The 23,992-nt window shown below is 37.1% G+C and overlaps 1 long non-coding RNA gene across 2 annotated transcripts; it reads left to right on the top strand.

Annotated features, from left to right (window-relative positions):
- Positions 1–11,620: 11,620 nt before the first annotated feature.
- On the top strand, positions 11,621–17,911 carry LOC140174245 (uncharacterized). 2 transcript variants are annotated; one of them, XR_011863510.1, is made up of 3 exons: positions 11,621–12,402; positions 12,503–12,641; positions 17,785–17,911. It is a non-coding gene; the product is annotated as an uncharacterized lncRNA (long non-coding RNA). The 2 variants fall into 2 exon arrangements; XR_011863509.1 differs by having other exon boundaries at positions 11,621–12,421.
- Positions 17,912–23,992: the final 6,081 nt, after the last annotated feature.

Raw genomic sequence — 23,992 nt, 5'->3', positions numbered from 1 at the left:
AGTCTGCAATGTCTGCAAACCATGGTACTTCCTGGATGGCGAAGAGTTGCTCATCCGGAAAGTTTTCAGAGATCTCAGTAAGAGGGAGGGACGCCCCTTCTACTGGTTCTATTCGGGACAGGTGATCTGCTACTTGGTTCTTTGTCCCTCTTCTGTCTCTTATTTCTATATCAAACTCTTGCAGAAGCAACACCCATCTTATGAGTCTGGATTTTGAATCCTGCTTTGTGAATAGATATTTAAGAGCAGCATGGTCAATGTACACAATCACTTTTGATCATACTAAATAAGATCTGAACTTGTCAATGGCGTAAACCACTGCAAGTAACTCCTTTTTTGTGGTTGTGTAGTTCTTCTGTGCGTCATTTAAAACATGACTGGTATAATAAATGACGTGCAGAAGCTTGTAATGCCTTTGTCCCAACACTGCACCAATGGCATGGTCACTGGCATCACACATTAGTTCAAATGGTAATGTCCAGTCTGGTGCAGAGATGACTGGTGCTGTGACCAGCTTAGCTTTCAGAGTCTCAAACGACTGCAGACACTCTTTATCAAAGATAAATGGCGTGTCAGCAGCTAGCAGATTACTCAGAGGTTTTACAATTTTTGAAAAATCTTTTATAAATCTCCTATAGAATCCTGCATGCCCCAGAAAGTTTCTGATTGACTTAACATTGGCAGGTGGTGGTAATATTTTAATTACCTCTACCTTAGCTTGATCCACCTCTATTCCCTTGTTTGAAATTTTGTGCCCAAGGACAATTCCTTCAGTCACCATAAAGTGACATTTCTCCTAGTTTAAAACCAGGTTAGCTCTTGGCACCTCATTTGAACAAGTGCTAGATGGTCAAGACAGGAGTTGAATGAGTCTCCAAATACTAAAAAGTCATCCATGAAGACTTCCAGAAATTTTTCCACCATATTAGAGAAAATAGAGAGCATGCACCTTTGAAAGGTTGCAGGTACATTGCATAGACCAAATGTCATCCTTCTGTATGCAAATACTCCAGATGGACATGTGAATGTTGTTTTCTCTTGATCCTGGGGATCTACTGCAATTTGATTATAACCTAAATATCCATCCAGAAAGCAGTAGTAATCATGACCTGCTAGTCTTTCTAGCATCTGGTCTATGAATGGTAAAGCAAAATGATCCTTTCTGGTAGCTGTATTGAGCCTTCTGTAATTAATACACATACGCCACCCTGTAACTGTTCTTGTAGGAACTAGTTCATTTTTTTTATTATGAACCACTTTCATGCCACCCTTCTTAGGGATGACTTGGACAGGGCTCACCCAGGGGGCTATCAGAAATTGGATAAATGATCCCAGCCTCTAGTAATTTAGTGACCTCCTTCTGCACCATCTCCTTCATGATTGGATTCAGCCGCCTCTATGGTTGAACCACTGGCTTAGCATCATCCTCCAATAGGATCTTGTGCATGCATCTTGCTGGACTAATACCCTTAAGATCACTAATGGACCACCCAAGAGCTGTCTTGTGTGTCCTCAGCACTTGAATTAGTGCTTCCTCTTCCTGTGGCTCTAAGATAGAGCTTATGATTAAAGGAAAAGTGTCACCTTCTCCTAGAAATGCATATTTCAGGGATGGTGGTAATGGTTTGAGCTCAGGTTTAGGAGGTTTTTCCTATTCCTAAGGGATTTTCAGAGGTTCTATTATTCTCTCTGTTTCTTCCAGATCAGGCTGAACATCTTTAAAGATATCTTCTAACTCTGATTCAATACTCTTAGTCATATTGACCTCTTCCACTTGAGAGTCAATAATGTCAATGATTATGCAGTCGTTTGGGGTGTCTGGATGCTGCATAGCTTTGACAACATTAAACTTAAATTTATCCTCATTGACTCTCAGAGTTAATTTCCCTTTTTGGACATCAATGAGGGTTCGTCCAGTTGCTAGGAAAGGTCTTCCTAGAATGAGAGTTGCACTTTTGTGCTCCTCCATTTCCAGCACCACAAAGTCAGTGGAAAAGGCAAATGGCCCAACCTTGACAATCATATCTTCAATCACACCTGATGGGTATTTAATGGAGCCATCAGCAAGTTAGAGACATATCCGGGTTGGTTTGACTTCTTCAGTCAAACCAAGCTTTTTGATAGTGGATGCAGGTATTAGGTTGATACTTGCTCTAAGATCACATAGAGCTTTCTTGGTACAAGTACCCTCTAATGTGCATGGTATCATGAAGCTTCCAGGATCTTTAAGCTTCTCTGGTAAGCTTTTCAGAATGACTGTACTGCATTCTTTAGTGAGGTAAACTTTTTCAGTTTCTCTCCAATCCTTCTTATGACTTAAGATCTCTTTCATGAACTTAGCATAAGAGGGTATTTGCTCAAGTACTTCTGCAAACGGAATCTTTATTTCAAGAGTCCTGAGATAGTCTGCAAAGCGGGCAAATTGCTTATCCTGTTCCACTTGGCAGAGTTTATGAGGATAAGGCATTTTGGCTTTGTATTCCTCAACCTTAGTTGCTGCAGGTTTATTTCCTACAGATGTGGTTGGAGAAGCCTTTTTAGAGGGGTTGCTATCAGCACTTGTATGTGTCTGATCCCTCACTAGCGTTTGAATGCCGGGGTTGGAAGTTGGATTGGCGTTGGACGCCAACTCCTTACCTGTTTTTGGCATTTGAACGCTAGAACTGAGCTTCCTTTGGGTGTTTGATGCCAACTCCTTGCCTATTTGTGGCATTTGAACGCCAGAACTGATCATGGGTTGGGCGTTTAATGCCAGCTCTTCACCCTTTTTTTGGCGTTTGAGCACCAGAATTATTTCTCTCTGGGCTCTTACTGTCCTCAGAGGGATCTTGGGTAGCAGTTTGTTCATTTCTTGGCTTCTTGCTGCCTTGAAGTGAGGTATTTAATGTTTTCCCACTTCTTAATTGAACTGATTGGCATTCTTCTATTATTTGTTTTGATAACTGCTGTTTTGTTTGCTTCAACTGTACTTCCATATTCATATTAGCCATTCTTGTGTCTTGTAGTATCTCTTTGAATTCGGCTAGCTGTTTTGTTAGAAAATCTAGTTGCTGATTGAATTCAGTAACTTGTTCTACAAGACTGAGTTCAGCAGTTACTGTTTTAGCATCTTCTTTCATGGAAGGGTCACTACTTAGGTACAGATGCTGATTTCTGGCAAATGTATCAATAAGCTCTTGAGCTTCTTCAATTGTCTTTCTCATGTGTATAGATCCACCAGCTGAGTGGTCCAAAGACATCTGAGCTTTCTCTATAAGCCAATAATAGAAGATGTCTAATTGCACCCACTCTGAAAACATTTCAGAGGGGCATTTTCTTAGCATCTCTCTGTATCTCTCCCAGGCATCATAAAGAGATTCATTATCTCCTTGTTTGAAGCCTTGGATAGCCAGCCTCAGCTGTGTCATCCTTTTTGGAGGGAAATATTGATTCAGAAATTTTTCTGACAGCTGTTTCCATGTCCTTATGTTAGCCTTAGGTTGGTTATTTAACCACCTCTTAGCTTGGCCTTTTACAGCAAATGGAAATAGTAATAATCTGTAGACATCCTGATCTACTTCCTTATCATGTACTGTGTCAGCAATTTGTAAAAACTATGCCAGAAACTCTGTAGGTTCTTCCTGTGGAAGACCGAAATACTGGCAACTTTGTTGTACCATGATAATGAGCTGAGGATTCAACTCAAAACTACTGACTCCGATGGAGGGTATACAGATACTACTCCCATATGAAGCAGTAGTGGGGTTAGCATATGACCCCAGAGTCCTTCTGAACTGTTCATTTCCACAAGAACAATTTGAAGATCAAGGAAGAACAAAGAACATGCAATTCGAAAATTGAAAGACAAAGAAAAGCATGCAATTGAAACCAAACTTAAAACATGACACTAAACTCACAGAAAAACTAAAAATTAAAAAATAATATTTTTGAAAAGAAAATAAAAGACTCTCACCCAAAAGACAAAATTTTCCTAATCTAAGCAACAAGATTCACCGTCAGTTGTTCAAACTCAAACAATCCCCGGCAACGGCGCCAAAAACTTGGTGCACAAAATTGTAAATCACACTTTTCTCTGCTTTCCCCCTGTTTTCTTCTTCACGCACACAATGTTCCTCCTATGGAAAGATGTGTGTTGGTGGATCACCGTTGTCAATGGCTACCATCCGTCCTCTCAGTGAAAATGGTCCAGGTGTGCTGTCACCGCACGGCTAATCATCTGTTGGTTCTCACTCATGTTGGAATAGGATCCATTGATCCTTTTGCGTCTGTCACTACGCCCAACCCTTGTGAGTTTGAAGTTCGTCACAGTCATTCAATCCCTAAATCCTACTCGGAATACCACAGACAAGGTTTAGACTTTCCAGATTCTCAAGAATGCTGCCAATGGATTCTAGCTTATACCATGAAGATTATGATTAAGGAATCCAAGAGATACTCATTCAATCGAAGGTAGAACGGAGATGGTTGTCAGGCACGCATTCATAGATTGAGAATAGTGATGAGTGTCACGGATCATCATATTCATCATATTGAAGTGTGAATGAACATCTTAGATAGAAACAAGCGTGTTTGAATAGAAAACAAAAATAATTGTATTAATTCATCTAGACGCTGCAGAGCTCCTCACCCCCAACAATGGAGTTTAGAGACTCATGCCGTCAAAGAGTACAAAGTTCAGATCTAAAAATGTCATGAGATACAAAATAAATCTCTAAAAGTTGTTTAAATACTAAACTAGTAACCTAGGTTTATAGAAAATGAGTAAACTAAGATAGATAGTGCAGAAATCCACTTCTGGGGCCCACTTGGTGTGTGATGGGGCTGAGACTTGAGCTTTTCACGTGCCTGGGCTGTTTCTGGAGTTAAACAATAGGTTGTAACCTGTTTTGGGCGTTTAACTCCAATTGGTAACCTGTTTCTGGCGTTTAACGCCAGAATGGAACATGGAACTGGCGTTAAACGCCAGTTTACGTCATTTATCTTCGAGCAAAGTATGAACTATTATATATTGCTGAAATCCATGGATGTCGACTTTCCAACGCAATTGAGAGCGTGCCAGTTGGACTTTTGTAGCTCAAAAAAATCCATTGAGTGCAGGGAGGTTAGAATCCAACAGCATCAGCAGTCCTTTTTCAGCCTGAATAAGATTTTTACTCAGCTCCCTCAATTTCAGCCAGAAAATACCTGAAATCATAGAAAAACACACAAACTCATAGAAAAGTCCAGAAATATGAATTTTGCCTAAAAACTAATAAAAATATACTAAAAACTAACTAAAACATACTAAAAACTACATGAAATTACCCCCAAAAAGCGTATAAAATATCCCCTCATCAATGAAGCGCTACGACCTCTAAAAATAACATACATACATACATACATATATATATATATATATATATATATATATATATATATATATATATATATATATATATATATATATATATATATATATATATATATATATATATATATATATAACAAGGATGATATAGCTAGGAGCCTTGAAAGAAAAAGGTATGATCAAAATAATCCAAAGATTTGCATCGCTCACAAAAACCGATAAAATAGAAAGCTTATACAGGAAAGTAAAAGACATATATATAAATATAGAGTTCCAACGGATAAATATAATCAAGTTCTAGACTCAACCTGCGAAGTCAAGGCCGGCTAGAATATATAGATACAACCCAACAGAAACCAAAAGACAAAATACCAATCTTAATTCTCCAAAGTCAACCTCTAGGAGGGATAAAACATGTTCTTATACAAAATCAGAGAAAAGTGCACACACACATATATAAATACATAATATAACAAGCCCTAAAAAGATAAATCTTTGCTTCCAAGAAAGCAAATCCAGTATGCTCAGTGAGGTGCGTCACATCCTGCATCTGAAAAGTAACAACGTGTATGGAATGAGAATCGGGAGTTCTCAGTATGATAAAGGTACCCACATAGATAATATATAAGGTTCCGAGAAAGCCAGAAGCATTCTTAGAACTCCGATACTCAGATTATAAAACCTAAAGATTTAAAACGAAAACTATAGATAGGGTGGTTCTCTAAGGTTCTAAACTTAACTGAAACTTTATCCTAACCCTCAATCTTCTACTTTCCTCCAAAACCTCCAACTTCGGCAGAACCACGCAGACAAGCAAGCAGACAATGACAAACACAAGTAGAATACAAGTAATGCAGATAGCAAGTATAACAATTAAGCATATTAAATTCACATAGGCATTCCCAATTAAGGAACAAGCAAGTAATTCAAACATATGCATATACCTATCATATGGCTGATAAGTCTCATCTGTCGGTTATAAAGCCAATCCAACAAGTCTGGCTGCTAAACCCTGGACTGTCCCTCGAATATATAAATTTTGCTCATTGGGAGAATCCTTCCCAGGAATTTATACGTGCCCAGTCACCCTTATGTCGTAGGGTCAACAGAGTATCGAGTCTCAACCTAGAGCACGTGGTGGCAAGCCACTGCTCTTTACCCAGGAAAACTCGTATTTCAGATAAAATAAGTGCATAAGCCACATAAGTATTCATATTCATTCATAAACATTGCATAGTCATTCATTATAGCCTTAGCATCACATATACATAATGTCTTTGCACTTTTCATACATCATTTATCATAACCCGGAGCAAGTAGGGAGAACCACACCCTTGCATCTACCCGGGGAGCCTCTAAACTAACCAACCTGGAGCAAGTGGGGCGAAATCACAACCCTTGCATCTACCCAGAAGGTATGTTCTCATATGCCCAGGAGGAACAAAGGAAGGGATCCTAATCTCCCACCATCTCGATGGGGGCGATTTTACAATACCAAGAGGAACAAAGAAGGGATCCTCACCTTTCACCATTTCCTGGGGTCGCACTTTCAAGAAAGAGTGCTCAGATGAAACATCTATTCCTTTCTTTAATAAGTTTTATAATATAAGAAGTATATATGTGTGTGTGTGTGTGTGTGTGTGTGTGTGTATGCGTGCGTGCGTGCGTGCGTGCGTGCGTGCGTGTGTGTGTGTGTGCAACCTATCTCCTTTACACTCTGATATCTTTTCTTTAATCAATGCAGAACTATCGTTAAACCACCCTAGTTAACCTACCCATAGTGCTTTGTAATCCTGAGTCACCGGCTATAAATATTAAACAGAAACTACCTCTTTTATCCTATTGAGTATATCCTTACTCGTCCTAAAGCTTAAACACTAACAATCATACCTTAAAAGCAATTACAGAGGTTTGAAAAGTTAGAGGAATGATTCAAACTTCAAAAATCCACCTTTCAAAATATAGGAATTCCGCGTACGCGTCACTCTGTCAGCATATGCAGAAGTGCAAATTTGGACTGTTTCTCGTACGCATCACTGGTCCGTGTACGCGAGCCTCTCAAATAGCAAGCTTTCCCTGCGTCGTATGCCATATGGTCGTGTACGCGGCTTTGAAAATGGGCATCCCACATACACGTCACCCCTCCGCATACGCGAGCTATGCAAAATGGGTAAAAAGCTATTAAGTCTATAAATTCAGTTTTCTGTACCCAACCTCCGATGTTCATAACTTCCTCTACAAAATTCTAATTCCCATAAAATTTATACCGTTTCAAAGCTTTTAAAGTTATCTTTAATATGAAACAAATTTCATTAAAAATCTAAATCCAAGGCTCGAGTTATGGACCGCCAAAGTTGGTTAAAAATCAAGTTTCATTAAAAGTCACCAAACCACAAGTTTTCCAAATTTTCAATTCCAAAACCCTTATTTCCTAACCAAAACAGCACCAAACATATTCAAACTATATTCATACACTATCCATTCATTTCACAACATACCACATCCCAAACTTCCAATCTAATCAATTTTACAATCACAATTCTCACCAATTTCAACATCAAATATCAAAAATCCACATTTCATGTTCATACCATAACCAATCAATCCAACCAACCAATTCAAAATCCATTTACATCAAATTCGACAATTATCATCATTATTCACTAAACATAATAATTCATATATTCATCTTATCCCATGGTCAACTAGCCTAAGTTTTCACGACACATTATATCTTAACTATGAGAAACCAAAATCATACATTGGTCGATTCCTCCCTAAACTCAAAACCACCAAAATTCAAGCTTCAAGATTCCCAATCAATTCCAATGATTTCAACCACCAAGGGTTTGTTCCAAGAGCTCCAATTCACTGATTCAAACTTTAATTTAACATAAATTCAATCTAATTCATACAATTCACTAAATTAGCACTAGGGTACACAAAATTGGACAAACCACAAGGGTTTAGAGTTTTTTTACCTTACCCATTGATGATTAGAGTATAATCCAACAATTATCCAACGTTATATTGTACCTGAACCACCAAAATCATCAAAATCACTCAAAACTCAAACCAATTTTGTGGAGAAAAGGGGCACAGAGAAATGGGCATGAATTATAGAGAGACTTACCACTTATCTTAAATAGAATTGAAGAGGACTTCAAGACAAACGCATGACCATAAACGGCTCGTCAATCAGAGTTCCGAATTGAAAGTTACAGAGGATTGAAGTTGGAAGTAAAAAAAGGGTTAGGTTTTATTTCCCACTTCTTCTCTTCAGCGTATTTTGCAACTTTGAAGAAGAAGGAAGGCTGTTTCAAGCCTTATATGAGGGTTTATGTAGGTGGGCTTGGACCCACTTAGGTCTGGTTTAACCGGTTCAGCTCGTTAGTTTAATTTTGGGTCAAATCCTTTAAAATTAGTGTCAAAATTCGTATTTTTAATATTTCTACTTTTCTAAATTATAAAATATAATTTTCTAATTTTTTAAGTAATAATTAATTTATTGAATAATTATTTATTAATTTTGTGAGTTTTACAAGATGTTTGACTAAATGGTGGTTCTATGAAGGATCAGTTTTCAAGATTCTTCTCAGTTTTAACCCAAAAAGGATATGTCATAGGGATTTGTGGGTTCTGGGATGGGCTAGTGAATCAATTACATGACACTTTGAGGCCGTTTAAACTAGCTGTTGATAGGCTTGTTTGGAAGTTTGATAGGCTAGGTGTATTTTCTACTAACTCTTTTGTGCAAGTGTTGCAGACTTGCAGGCAAAAACGTTTCCGGATGACGTAACAAGTTACAATTTTACTAAGACTATTTGGAAAGGCATAGTTCCTCCAAGAGTGGATCTCTTTGTTTGGTTTGTTTTGATAGGTAGGGTGAATACAAAGGAAAGATTGTATCATCTCGGGATTGTTAATCCAGAAGATAGTATGTGTGTTATGTAGATATTGAATATGTTCACCATTTGTTTCTTGGCTGTGAATTTACTTGACAGGTGTGGTGTGCATGGTTATCTGAATTTGGTAGTCTTTGGTCTTTTTCCAAAGGTTGAAGGAACATTTTCAAAGTTAAACATGTACAATCACTAGGAAGGAGGTTGGTATCTTTCTTTCCGATAGTTTGGAACATTTGCATGGAAAGGAATATGAGACTTTTTCAGAATCAAGAAAAATGTGCAGAAGAAATTATTAACATGTCGTTTCTTAGTTTCAAGAAGTGGAGGTGTGAGGATCCTTTTTCTTGTTGATGGCAATGTCGGAGATGACAAAGGGGTAAGTTTATGCTTTGCTAGGTTGCTACATGGTTAAGAGTGGTGTTGGTTTTTTGGTTTTTTCTTTGTTTACTCGCTCCACGTATGTGTTGAGCGTTCTTGTTTCAAAAAAAAATTAAAACAAAAAATAAATTCAAAAATATTGAAATATCTCTATTTTATAACAATTTTGAACCAACTTTACATATCCAAGTATAATGTGAAATATATATATCTCCATCCCTACTTTCTTGAAAATTATGAGATTTTGTTAGTTAAAAACGGTTATAAAATAGAGATAATTTAATTTCAGAATCTTTGCTTTTATTTTATGGTGAATGCTATGATGTCTAAAAAGTGATACTTATTTACCAAAAAAAAAATTAAAAATCAATATTTAATTTAAAAATATAAAAATAAATCATTTTTAAAAAGTCAACCAAATATTTCATTTTCAAATCTACCTATCCATCTACTTTCGTCTTATCTAGTCTAGTTAATTATTTAAAAAATTAAATATATATAATTTAAATTAATGATTTAATTTAATTCAATAAAAATAAATATTTATTTTATTATACTCATATAATTAATTATGACTAATATTTTAATTTCAAAACTAAATAAACATAACTAAAAAATAGAGTGCGTGACCAGATTGCTTACTTATTAGTTGTTAGATGAACTGCAAGTATTATCCAAAAAAATATCTTGAAAAATAATGTTCTTTTATTTTTTAAAAATAAATTTTTTATTTATATAAAAATATCCATTAATTGTGCCTATCATAGTTTTTTTTCCCATTTTTTTCTGCAAATATGAAAAATTTTAGGAGATACATACTGGTTTAAATGTTTCTACACAGTTATTGCATTGAAATGCTCACTAAATCTGAGGAGAGTTTAAAGTTTATGGTTGAGTTCTATTTCAAAAACAAGCACTTAACGTGGCAATCAATATTGGTTATATCATTTTTCTTTTTTAAAATATGATTACAACTATTATAAAATTTATAACTTTTTTTTATAAATGTATGATAAATACTACGTAATTCTATTTTGGTTAGTACAAAATTATTAAAGATAAGTTATTAATATTTACTAGAAAATAAAGTCTCAATTAATATGTGTAATTGCACGGATTATTGCTAGTATAATAGACTCGTTAGTTAGGGTATTAAGTTTTGACGGCGACAAACTACATCTTCGTACGTGTATAAGTCCCACTAAATTTCAAGTGGTACATCAGTCAGGAATTTAAATACAACAAAGAACAAACATGTCCATATATTGAGTTAGGCAACAAATCATGAAAATATGAACATACTGACCAACCCACAAACTAAAAAATAGTAACAAAAAGAACAGAGTAAAAGAAATAGCTAAAAGAGAAAAATTTTCTTATATACCCAACTTGCCTTTTGTAAGACTTCGAATTTTTACAAAATTAAATAATAAATTTATTTATAATTTATTATATTTAGTTAAGATTATATTTTAAGAGATTTTATATATAAATTAAGTAATTTTTTATTTATAATTTAAAACTTTAATAATTGGATAATAATAAAAATTTTATATGCTTTAAATTGAATAATTAAATTTTTAACTTTATTTTATGATTATAAAAGAAATTGAGTTTTATTACCTCTAATTATTGAATTAGAATATTTATTTAAATATAAATTTTAAGTTGATAATCAAATAGTAGTTTTTTATAGATATTATTATTGGATTAAAATTTGGTTTTCAATTATTCTATCATTCTAATTTATTAACTCTAATTCTCCAAATTAAAATTCACTAACCTTAATCAAACCCTAACTTCACTCCCCTCCCCCTCAAATCTGATAGCTATATAAAAATCAAATGTAGCTTTTGAAATGGGCTTCGTTAACCGCTTTCAGTATCATTGATTTAATTAACTATTATCATTATTCATTTTATTATTGATTTAATTAATTATTATCATCATTCATTGTATATAGTAGCACTCCACCCCAAACACACAAACATACCCACACATATACGGAGAGAGATGGATTAAGAGAGAGAAAGACAAAAAGAAAGAAAGAAAAGGGAAGAGGGAGTGAGAGAACGAGGAGAAGGATGACCCGAGGAGGAGAGCTTGTCCGTGGTGCCACCATCAAGTTCACCATCACGCCGCCACCGTCCAGTCCGTCCCATCACCGCCAAGCTTTCGTCGACGCCGCTGCTGAGAGAAGGGAATGACGCGACGCGAGGGGAGTGAGAGAGCTCGTGTCGCTACCGTTGAAGAACCCTCTGCCACTGAACTTGCAACACGACCAGGAGAGTAAGCCGTCTGAAGCTATCGCCACCGCTGAATCTCAGGGTCACCGTCGAACAGAACACAAAGAGAGAGAGGGGGAGGAAGGATGACAGCGCTGTCTCGCCGTCAGGGTCGTGCATGTCACTGCCGAGTGAAGCCGCGAACATCGCCATCATTGGAGCAGAGAGCGAGAGAGAGCGTTTCCAGTGGAGAGAGGGAAGGCGCTGTCGTGCAGCGTGAAGCCGCCGCCGCCGTCACACGCCCTGTCACTGTTGTTGATGATGGGTTGTCGAGCCTCACCACGCCATTGTGCCTGGTTGCCGGGAAATGGCACTGTCGTTGTTGGGATCCACTGTCTGTAAGGGTAGGGTTTCATTTTTAATCTCCGTTCTTCTGAATTCCTGGAACATTGTTGTCACTGCAGAGCTTTTACAGTTGCTGTCATCGAAGCCTGGGGCTATTGTCGTCACTTGAGGTAGCTGCCGGAGTTTCTGCCCCTCCGTTGCGGTATTTTTCTTTAACTATGGTAATTTATTCTAGCCTTGGAATTTTTACCGTTATTATTCTGCTATGAAATTTTGAGAAGTTCATGATGTTAATATGCTAGGGTCGAGTTCTAGAAACTGTATGATTAAAATAGAGGCTGTTGCAGTGTCATCCTTCTTCGTTTCTCGTGGTTGCTGCCGCGCGTTAAGACTAAAAAGGGACCCTTGATGTGTTAACCCTTAAAGGTTTCGACTTTTGAGGTAGGGGTTTTCTTAAAATCTATTTTACATTACAAAGTTGTGATAAATAGATATTAATACAAAAAGATATACTTGTGTGATTATATTTGTCTTGTGGATGTGATGGTTTGTTGGACTCGATTATTGGGTACTTGATTGCGTGAGTGGTGTATGGTTGTTGATAAAAACCAATTTGAAATGTTATTTACTTGATTATTATGAAAGGTGGATTTTCTTGGTTTTGGAGTTTACTTGGTAATATAAATGAATCGATTTTGGAAATAATTTGAGATATGAAAATAAATTAATTCTAGGGGTTGGTTTGATTTTTGAGTTGGCCTGATTTTATAAATAATTTAATGTTTGAGCTGATTTGATTTTAAAAAGAGTTTTACTGTTGGAATTGGTTTGATTTAAAAATAATTTAGTATTGGAATTGGCTCAACTCTGGAAAATGTTTGATATTTGGATATGGTTGAGAAAAGGTTTGAGAAATGTTTGGATAGGACCCGAAAAGGGTGGCAGAATCTGAGTTTTAGAGGAGATGCTGCCGAAATTTTATAAAATTAGAAGTTTCATTTGAAATAGTTATTTTAAAAGGTTTAATTTTAAGCGTTATATGATTTAAGATTACTTCATTTATCAAAGGAAAATTTCTGTTTTGGATTGAGAATTGTTAGTGAACGAAATGGAAAGAAGGATGATGAGGATTTCTTTGAAATATGGTTTTTGAATGAATTTGGAAATGAGATTTGAATTAATGAATGATTATGATGTTGAGAATGTTGAGAATGTTGAGATATGAACTTTGAATTATTCATATGGCTTATGAATTTGAATTATCTGAGATACGAGGTTCCCTGGATAAAGTACCATGGCTTGCCACCACGTGTACCAGGTTGAAAACTCGATACTTTGTTGACCCTACGACGTAAGTGTGACCGGACACTATATAAATTCCCGGGAATGTTACCCCCATTGAGCAATATTGATTATTTGAGGAAAAGCTATGCATAGACTCTTGGAGATGTACGTCGGGGGACAGTCTAAGTACAATTCAGACTTGTCGGGTTGGTTGGATAACCGACAGATGAGTCTCATCAGCCATAGGACAGGCATGCATCATATGCATTTGTATGCTTTGCTTGAGTTTGAACTTGTTTTGGTTTTCCTAATTGCTAAATTGTTCTTAACTGCTACTTGAACTATTTGCTGTAACTGCTACCTATTTGTGCTTTCCTTGTCTGTCTTGCTTGTTGTAACACCCTACCATACAGAGTCTTATGCTTAAGTCATAATTCAGAGATGGCAAGGTATTACGACCTCTAAAATAAAAATTTAGTACGTATAGTAGTATGAATAATTGATTATAACTAGGAGCCTTTGTAGAAAAAGGGGGTAAACAAAAATCGCAACTCGAAAGCGCAACACTCCGATTGATAACGTAACGAACAAGGATAACCAACGCGTGATTATATATATACAAAGGAGTGTCAAAAACAGGAATATCAAGACTCAAGATCCGGCTGCGAAGATAACCGGTCCGAGCATAGCAATATATACATATGATAAAATAAGGAAAACCCCAAAGGAAACCCAAAGGGACACAAATACATAAAACCTATTCTCCAAAATCTCCCATAAGAGGAGTCATCACAGTTTGTATTATTTAATGGAGATAAAAGTATCTAAGCAAAACATATAAACCAAAACATAGCCCCGAGAACAAAGGATCTTCGCAAATCAAGAAGTCTCCAGCATGCCTCAGCGGGAAACCTCACGTCCTGCATCTGAAAACCACAAAATCCGCATGGGTGAGAACCAGAGGTCCCCAGCATGGTAACAGCTTCCACATATATAATACATAATAATAGCGGAAAGCCGAAGGCAATCCTAGAACTTCCTCCAAATAATATCAAAGCTTATAAACAAGCTAAACCATAAAGGGCATCTGACTAAGGATACTTCAGTCTAACTAATACTTCCCTTTCCAATTCCTTCAGACCTCCCAACCGCCAGCAGGAGTATAATATAGCAAACACAGTTATATCAAGCAAGAAATATACAATTAGGAACAAGTAAGGCATTTAGACAATTAGCAGGTAATATGCAGTCAAATAGGCAATCTCAAACAATTCATATAGTATGCATATGATGAATGCCTGTCCCTAGTGGCTGATGATATCATCTGTCGGTTATAGAGCCAACCCGACAAGTCCTGGTAGCTAACCATTGGACTGTCCCTCTGTCATGCATCCCCAACTCGAGTTATACTCATCATAAACTTGATCATAATCATGATCTATATCCATCACCCTTACTGGTGAATATTTACGGGGGCGAGCTCATCCGGGTCTTTCACAGTGCCCGGCCACACTTATGACATAGGGTCAAAAGAGAATCAAGTCTCAACCTGGAGCACGTGGTGGCTAGCCACTGCTACTACCCAGGGAAACTCGTATCTCCGATAGTGGAAGTGCAAATCACAATTATCAATAATTCAGCATAAACATGCATGAATCCTCATCCATGGACCAACATCCATATCAGCCATTCCGGCTCACGGTTAAATCCATAACCAGCCAATATTCATAGCATACACAGCTATTCCGGCTCACGGTTCAATCCAGAACCAGCCAATATTCATAGCATACACAGCTATTCCGGCTTACGGTTAAATCCATAACCAGCCAATCCATAAACAATTACGGCCCTTCGGCCAATGGCATAACCAGCACTTCCACCACCATCCTCCACATCTCACACAATCATCAATGATCCTCATTGATTATTCATTTTCCCTTGCTTCACTCGCAAGTTACCACATCCACTAGCTCCTTCTCTCATAGCTAGGCATATCATAATGATTTAAGATATAAGTGGTGAGATCGGAGGCTTAGAAGTATGAAATTTGGCTTTTAAAACTCAAAAATCAACTTTGGGATGAAAACAAGGCCACGCGTACGCGCACTCCACGCGCACGCGTGGATGGCCTCAAAAACTTCATCGACGCGCAAGCGTCATGCACGCTAACGCGTGGATTAAAAATTTGCCAATCGACGCGTACGCGTCAACCACGCGTACGCGTGGGCGTTCTTATGCCCCAGGCACAACACTGGCACAGTTCTGGCATAACTCTCTGGAAAATGGCTGGGCATTGGGTGCAGCACTATCGGTGCGCCCGCGCACATCACGCGTACGCGCGTATGGCATTTTCGGAAAGAACGGCGCGCACGCGCCAAGTGCGCCCACGCGCAAGGGGTCATTCTGCTAAAAATTTTCTAAGTTAAAAGCTGCAGAATTTACAGATTTGGACCCCAATCTTCCGACGGAGATAACTTCCTCATTTTAAATCATTTTTCACCCGTTATTCGAACGGTACGGACATCCCGAATCCAATTTCATTTCTAAAAAGATTTGGTACAAATCAGAGATCCGTAGTCCAAGTTATGTCCCGCCAAAGTATGCCCAAAAACCATGTTTTTCATAAAAACCACAAAGTGCCATTTTCAAAACAAGCCATTTCCAACTCTTTTCAAAATCAATCAAAACATGCCATTCTCATCCCTTTCCTTTGAAATCAATCAAAATACATAAATTTCAACATCAAGCCTCCTCAACTCACACATTGACACTTTACCACAAATTACAAAATCACTATCTCATCTTTTTAACCCACTTCATCTAAGTGGCTCAAACTCAAACATATTGACATAACATATACTCTTCCTCATGCCAATTTCCACAACACCAATCCCAATAAATCATTATTGCACACAATCAATATCATAGTCACCATTAACATGGTCCAACCCACAATTCAACCATAACCAATCATCAAGCATATATCACAACATGCATATTTATCATACATCATACCACCAAGGCATCAATAATCATCATCACATATATGACCACATCATATATCTCAATCATTCAACAACATCAACCATTCAATGCCTATCTTAGGGCCTCTAGCCTAAGTATTTCCTACCACATTACATATTAGATACGGGAAACCGAAACCATACCTTAGCCAATTTTCCCAAGCTCCACCGGAGCACTTCCAAACCACTTATCCACAAGCTCTCAAGGCCTCAAAACCTCCAAGAACATATTTTTCACCACCAAACCCTTTCCAAACTTTTCAAAATCACCAATCAAGCTCCAATATTCACATATACACAACCTAAGCCACAATCATCATACCCATACACAACATCTCAAAACCCAAACATCATAAAACAACAAAATACACTAGGGTTGAGAATCTTACCACACCCAAGGTCCAAGGAGACAAGATTAACCTTCTCCTTCAAGAGAGTTGGGTCCTATAACATCAAAGAACCCAAAATCTCAACATTTCACCCATGAAACTCGAAAATAAGGGCTGGAATTTCGAACAGCAACATGTGACTTACCTCAAGATTAATTGTATGGGTTTTGTAGAGCTCTTCGCGCTGAACGCGTGGCCGTAAACGGAGCGGCAATCGGAGCTCTAGATCAAAAGTTATGGTGGTTTGAAGATCAAGTGAGAGATAGAGGTTTGAGAGAGTGTTCTTCCCCCATTTCCTCTCTTTTCAGCGTGTTTGGTGTTGTGTGAGGAGAGAGAGTGCTGAAAACTAGGGTTTTGGTCAAGTTATGTTGGGCCAAGGGCCCACTTTGGGTCCAATTGGCCCGGTTTGGCCCGTTCGGTCCAATCTTGGTCCGAATTCTATAAAATTGGTACCGAAATTCTCGTCTCAATCTCCTCTATCATATTTAGCCACAAAAATCACATTTTGGGCTTTCTAGAATAAATTCTCATTTATGGGTTAATTAGCCGTTAATTAACCGGGTTTTACACCTGTGTTTGTCTTGGCGTGCTACATTTGAGAATGAACTTTGGTGCTAGATTAATGATTGTGTTGTTTGATTGCGTGGTTGGTTTCTGATTGAGATTTTCCTATAAGAAAGGAAATGTTTCGGATTTTTGAAAGATTAAACATTTTCTTTGAAAAGATTTTGAACGATTACCTATTGGTTTTTAAAATATTCAAAAGGCAATGATAATCACTGAGCTTGAGAACAGTTTTCTGATTAAATATCTTCTTATGACAACTTTGAAACTCTGTGGTGAGACCGTGTGGTTAGGTTCTCACCCCCTACAGCTTTATCTTTTCAGGAACCAGATGAAGAGGCATTAGGAGGAGTTACACTGCGTTTGGTTTATATGTTGTTGTATTGTTTAGATTATTTTCTTCCCTCGTCCTTGTTATAACAATTTTTTGTAAGAGGGATATGAGTTGTATGTTTTATATATATATATATATATATATATATATATATATATATATATATATATATATTGTGTAAGATGTCTTGTATATGAATCTATGGCTGTTTATTTTTAAGATAAAGTATATTTATTTCCGGTTTTCAAATAAATCAGCGATACGGTATTGAGTCACAGGCTCCTATTTTAATATTAAGTATATAAAGTAGTCATAATACTTCTCGATATTAGAGTGGCGTAGCTAGAAGCGTGACTTTCTGGTAGTGAGGGTGTTACGTTATGGTATCAGAGCAGTCATTCCTGTAGAGCCTGAGGAAAGAACTGACTATGCTTCAATTGCATACTCTGAGCATTTGTCATGTAATAGGTCTCGTTCAGATACGAGAATTAGAGCTTTATGTACATGACGGTGTATTGATTAATGCCATTAGTATTGCATTACATAATTCCTAGTATTAAGTTTAGTCGGCTTAATATTAGTAAATTATGTATATGAAAGCACTAATGGGTTGTCATAGATGATATACGAGTTATAGGAAATGCGAATCGCGGGTTTGGGAACGTTAGCGGTGGATTCTTGAGGTTACTCGGTTAGGTGTCTTGAATTCTGTGAATATTAGGTGTCTAGTTCCTACTTGGTATGCTCTAAGATTCTTGTTTGCGATTATTTTCTTGGAAAGTGATCGGATTATCTTTCAATCCTGTCCTCTTGTTCACGTGTGCTCTTATTTGATCCTAATTGCATATGTCTGCTTAAAATCCTTGGTGTATTTACCTTCTTTGTTTAAGTATTTCCTCTTGAGTTATATATTCATTGATATACATTTGAACCTGTTTTATGCAGAATACCTTTTTAAGTTCTTATTCCGAGTCCTTTGTAGGCAAATTGTGATTTAGTTTTCCTCTTACCTAACGATAATTACAGCCATTCTTCAAATCTTAACAAAACTGCTTTTGATCTTATATACACTTCTCTATATAAACTTTTGAAAGTTCCTTATATAGTTTAAAACTAATTGTTTTCAATACCTCGCCTGTTCCTTCGCTGGTTTATGGAAATATATTTACTTTAAATACAATTTAATTTTCTAACAACTTTATTACAATTTTTATGAATATTTTTATTTGATTATGTATTTAGATACTTTTCAAAAGAATATTTTTATTTCTTTCCAGTTAATTTTCGTTTAATAAACTTCACCTAATCTATTTTTAATTTGAATTTGGTTGAGCATAACACGTTAATTATGCATTCGTTGTTTTTTTTTTAAAGGTTGGACTCGTATATTTTCTTTTAAGAACGGATCAACTCCTTTTTATGCCTTTCACTCCTATGGATGATATACTTAGTTTTGTTTGAATTATTCTTTTACTGTTCTAAACATCACCATTAGTCTTAGTTTTCCTTCTTTTGTAGATCTCATACTTATCCGAATCAGTTTGAATTTGATTCAATCTAGTGCACTGTTTGTCCTTTTAATTATCTTTCTCTAGTCAAAGATTCTTCCTTGAGACTATTAATTGAGTTGCCTTTTTTTATGGGATTTGTATTCTTTTGAATCAATTGAAAGCCTGTTTAATGTCTCATGCCTAGTGAAACTTGTTTGAACTCCCTTGATTTAGGATTCTTTATGTATGGCCTGATTTCTTTTTTTAAACACATCTTAATATTCTTGAATGTTCCTATAAAATGATAATTTCAACCATATTCTTGGAGTTTTAATGTAAACTTTTAAAACAAGTTTTGGACTCCCTTCTTAAGAAATCTTGAATCAATTTTTCTCGCTTAATTGCGTCCATAGCCATTCATTAAATTTGACAAAATTGTTCTGAAATTGGCCTGCACCATCTTACATGAAACTTTGAAAGTTTCCTTATTTAACAAAAATTTGTCTGTCTGCAACGCACCACTTACTTCCTTTATTAACTATGAGAATTTACCTTGGACTTACTTTTTAGAGTTTGAATTTCTCTCAACTTTCTTGCATTTTTTTTTACTCGTTCTGCTTGAATATGTACCTTGAGAGTTAACGTAGTTTAAAACTTTACCCTAAACTTTCCTTTTCCAACTAGCTTTGATTTCCTTCTAACTTTTTGCACGATTTCACTATATAACTTTATTCGATTGAGTACTGGTGCACGAAATTGCAATCACACTTGCAATTCCGCACAACTAACCAGCAAGTGCACTGGGTCGTCCAAGTAATACCTTACGTGAGTAAGGGTCGATCCCACGGAGATTGTTGCTTGAAACAAGCTATGGTTACCTTGTAACTCTTAGTCAGGAGATTATCAATGAAAAGAGTTTTGTTTGCAATAAAATAAAAGAGCATGAAATAGAAGATACTTGTGATTCAATAATGGAGAACAGGTTGGAGTTTTGAAGATGCTCTGTCATCTGAATCTCTGCTTTCCTACTGTCTTCTTCTTCACGCACGCAAGGCTCCTTCCATGGCAAGCTGTGTGGAGGGTGTCACCGTTGTAAATGGCTACTTCTCATCCTCTCAGTGAAAATGGTCCATGTGCGCTGTCACCGCACGGCTAATCATCTGTTGGTTCTCGATCATGTTGGAATAGAATCTAGTGATCCTTTTGCATCTATCACTACACCCAACACTCGCAAGTTTGAAGCTCGTCAAAGTCATCCCTTCCCGGATCCTACTCGGAATACCACAGTCAAGGTTTAGAATTTCCGGATCCCAGGAATGGCTGCCAATAATCCTAGCTTATACCACGAAGACTCCGATCTTTCGGACTAGAGGCTAAGAGATACACTTTCAATCTAAGATAGAACGGAGGTGTTTGTCAAGCACGCATTTATAAGTTGAGAATGGTGATGAGTGTCATGGATCATCACATTCATCATGTTTAAGTGCGAATGAATATCTTAGAATGGAAGCAATCGTGATTGAATAGAAAACAGTGGTAATTGCATTAATCCATCGAGACACAGCAGCGCTCCTCACCCCCAACCATGGGGTTTAGAGACTCATGCCGTAGAAGATACAAAGTCAGATGTAAAATGTCATGAGGTACATAATAACTCTCTAAAAGTAGTTTTTATACTCAACTAGTAACCTAGGTTTACAGAAAATGAGTAAACTAAGATAGGTAGTGCAGAAATCCACTTTTGGGGTCCACTTGGTGTGTGCTTGGGCTGAGCATTGGAGCTATTACGTGGATAGGCTATTCCTGGAGTTAAACGCCGGCTTTGGTGCTAGTTTGAGCGTTTAACTCCACCTTTTATGCCAATTCTGGCGTTTTGACGCCAAAAAAGTGTAGAGAGCTGGCGTTTTGACGCCAATTTTTGTCATCAAAACTCGCTGAAAGTATAGACTATCATATATTTCTGGAAAGCCATGGATGTCTAATTTCCAACGCAATTAAGAGCGCGTCATTTGGAGTTCTGTAGCTCTAGAAAATTCACTTCGAGTGCAGGGAGGTCAGAATCCAACAGCATCTGCAGTCCTTTTTCAGCCTCTGAATTAGATTTTTGCTCAAGTCCCTCAATTTCAGTCAGAAAATACCTGAAATCACAGAAAAACACACAAACTCATAGTAAAGTCCAGAAAGGTGAATTTTACTTAAAAACTAATAAAAATATACTAAAAACTAACTAAATCATACTAAAAACTATATAAAAACAATGCCAAAAAGCGTATAAATTATCCGCTCATCACAACCCCAAACTTAAATTGTTGCCTGTCCCCAAGCAACTGAAAACAAAATAGGATAAAAAGAAGAGAATATACAATGAATCCCACAGTATCAATGAAACTTAGTTCTAATTAGATGAGCGGCGCTTGTAGCTTTTTGCTTCTGAACAGTTTTGGCATCTCACTTTTTCCTTTGAAATTCAGAATGATTGGCATCTATAGGAACTTAGAATTTTAGATAGTGTTATCGTTTCTCCTAATTCAGTACGTTGATTCTTGAACACAGCTACTTTATGAGTCTTGGCCGTGACCCTAAGCACTTTTTTTTCCAGTATTACCACCGGATACATAAATGCCACAGACGCATAACTGGGTGAACCTTTTCAGATTGTGACTCAGCTTTGCTAAAGTCCCCAGTTAGAGGTGTTCAGAGTTCTTAAGCACACTCTTTTTCTTTGGATCACGACTTTAACCACTCAGTCTCAAGCTTTTCGCTTGGACATGCATGCCACAAGCACATGGTTAGGGACAGCTTAATTTAATCGCTTAGGCCTGGATATTATTTTCTTGGCCCTCCTATCCATTAATGCTCAAAGCCTTGGATCTTTTTTTACCCTTGCCTTTTGGTTTAAAAGGCTATTGGCTTTTTCTGCTTGCTTTTCTTTTTCTTTTTCTTTTTTCTCTTTTTTTTCTTTCTCCCTTTTTTTCCATTTTTTTTCACTACTTTTTCTTGCTTCAAGAATCAATCTCATGATTTTTTAGATTATCAATAACATTTCTCTTTGTTCATCATTCTTTCAAGAGCCAACAACTTTAACATTCATAAACAACAAGATAAAAAATATGCACTGTTCAAGCATTCATTCAGAGAATAAAAATGTTGCCACCATATCAAAATAATTAAACTAATTTCAAGATAAAATTTGAAATCCAAGTACTTCTTGTTCTTTTGTAATTAAGTACATTTTTTATTTAAGAGAGGTGAAGGATTCATTTATTCATGGCTTTAAGGCATAGACACTAGACACTAATGATCATGTAATGAAAGCACAAACATAGATAGCATATCAAGCAAAAATTTGAAAAAAAAAAAGAAAAATAATTAGACAAGGAGATTAAGGAATGAGTCCACCTTAGTGTGGGTGGCGTCTTCCTCCTCTTGAAGAACCAATGGAGCTCTTGAGCTTCTCTATGTCTCTTCCTTGCCTTTGTTGCTCCATCCCTAGTGATTTTGGTGCTCCTATCCTTAGTTGCTCCCAATAGTTGTGTGGAGAAAAATGTATCCCTTGAGCCATCTCAGGGATTTCTTGATGAGAAAATTCTTCATGCTCTTGTTGGGATCCATGAGTGGGCTCTCTTATTTTCCAGTCAAATGCTCTACTACTGAGCTATGGACCCTTGAGATGAATCTCTCCATCTCCCATGACTTGAGCAAAAGAAGAATGAAAGATGTAGAAGAAGAAGAAATGGAGGAGATGGAGGGTGTATAGGGTTCAGCCAAGGGGAGAAGAGGGTGTTTGTGATGTGTGAAAATGAAAGGGTGAATAGGGGTATTTGGGAAAGAGATATGAAAGTGATTGGGGGAGGGTATTGTAGAAAGGTGTGAAGAAAAGAGAGAATGAGTTGAGGTAGGTGGGGATCCTGTGGGGTCCACAGATCCTGAGAGGCCAAGGATTTCTCATCCATGCTCTAATTTGGTGTTCAAAATGCCTTAGAGTGCAATTCTGATGTTTCAACGCCAGTTTGCTGCCCTATTCTGGCGTTTAAACGCCAGCTTTCCTTCCTGTTCTAGCGTCTAAACGCCAGTTTGCTACCCTGCTTTGGCGTTTAAACGTCAGCTTTCTGCTCAGTTTTGACATTTAAACTTCATTCTGGTGCCCTGTTCTGGCGTTTAAATGCCCAGAAAGGTGCCAGATTGGGCGTTTAAACGCCCATTTTGCTGCCCTTACTGGCGTTTAAACGCCAGTAAGTCCTTCCTCCAGGGTGTGCTATTTTCAACTTCTGCTTTATTTTTATGAGTGTCTTTGTGACTTCACATGATCATCAACCTAAAAGAAAATAAAATAATATAGATAAAATAAAAATAAATTTAGGTTGCCTCCTAATAAGTGCTTCTTTAATGTCAATAGTTTGACAGTGAGCTCTCATGGAGCCTCATAGATGATCAGAGTATGGTCGAGATCTCTCAACACTAAACTTAGAGTTTGGATGTGGCCTCCCAACACCAAATTTAGAGTTTGAATGTGGGGGCTTTGTTTGACTCTGTATTGGGAGAAGCTCTTTATGTTTAATTCCCATGGTTACAGATGGAGAACCTTGAGTCCTTACTACAAGGCATTCTTTATTCATATGACCTGGTACTTCTTGAATGGCAAAGAGTTGCTCATCCGAAAAGGTTTCAGAGATCTCAGTAATGGGGAGGGACGCCCCTTCTACTGGTT

The sequence above is a fragment of the Arachis hypogaea genome, chromosome 7, assembly GCF_003086295.3.
Source record: "Arachis hypogaea cultivar Tifrunner chromosome 7, arahy.Tifrunner.gnm2.J5K5, whole genome shotgun sequence".
Classification (NCBI taxonomy): domain Eukaryota; kingdom Viridiplantae; phylum Streptophyta; class Magnoliopsida; order Fabales; family Fabaceae; genus Arachis; species Arachis hypogaea.
The sequence above is the reverse complement of the archived record's forward strand: the minus strand, read 5'-3'. Positions and strand labels throughout refer to the sequence as shown.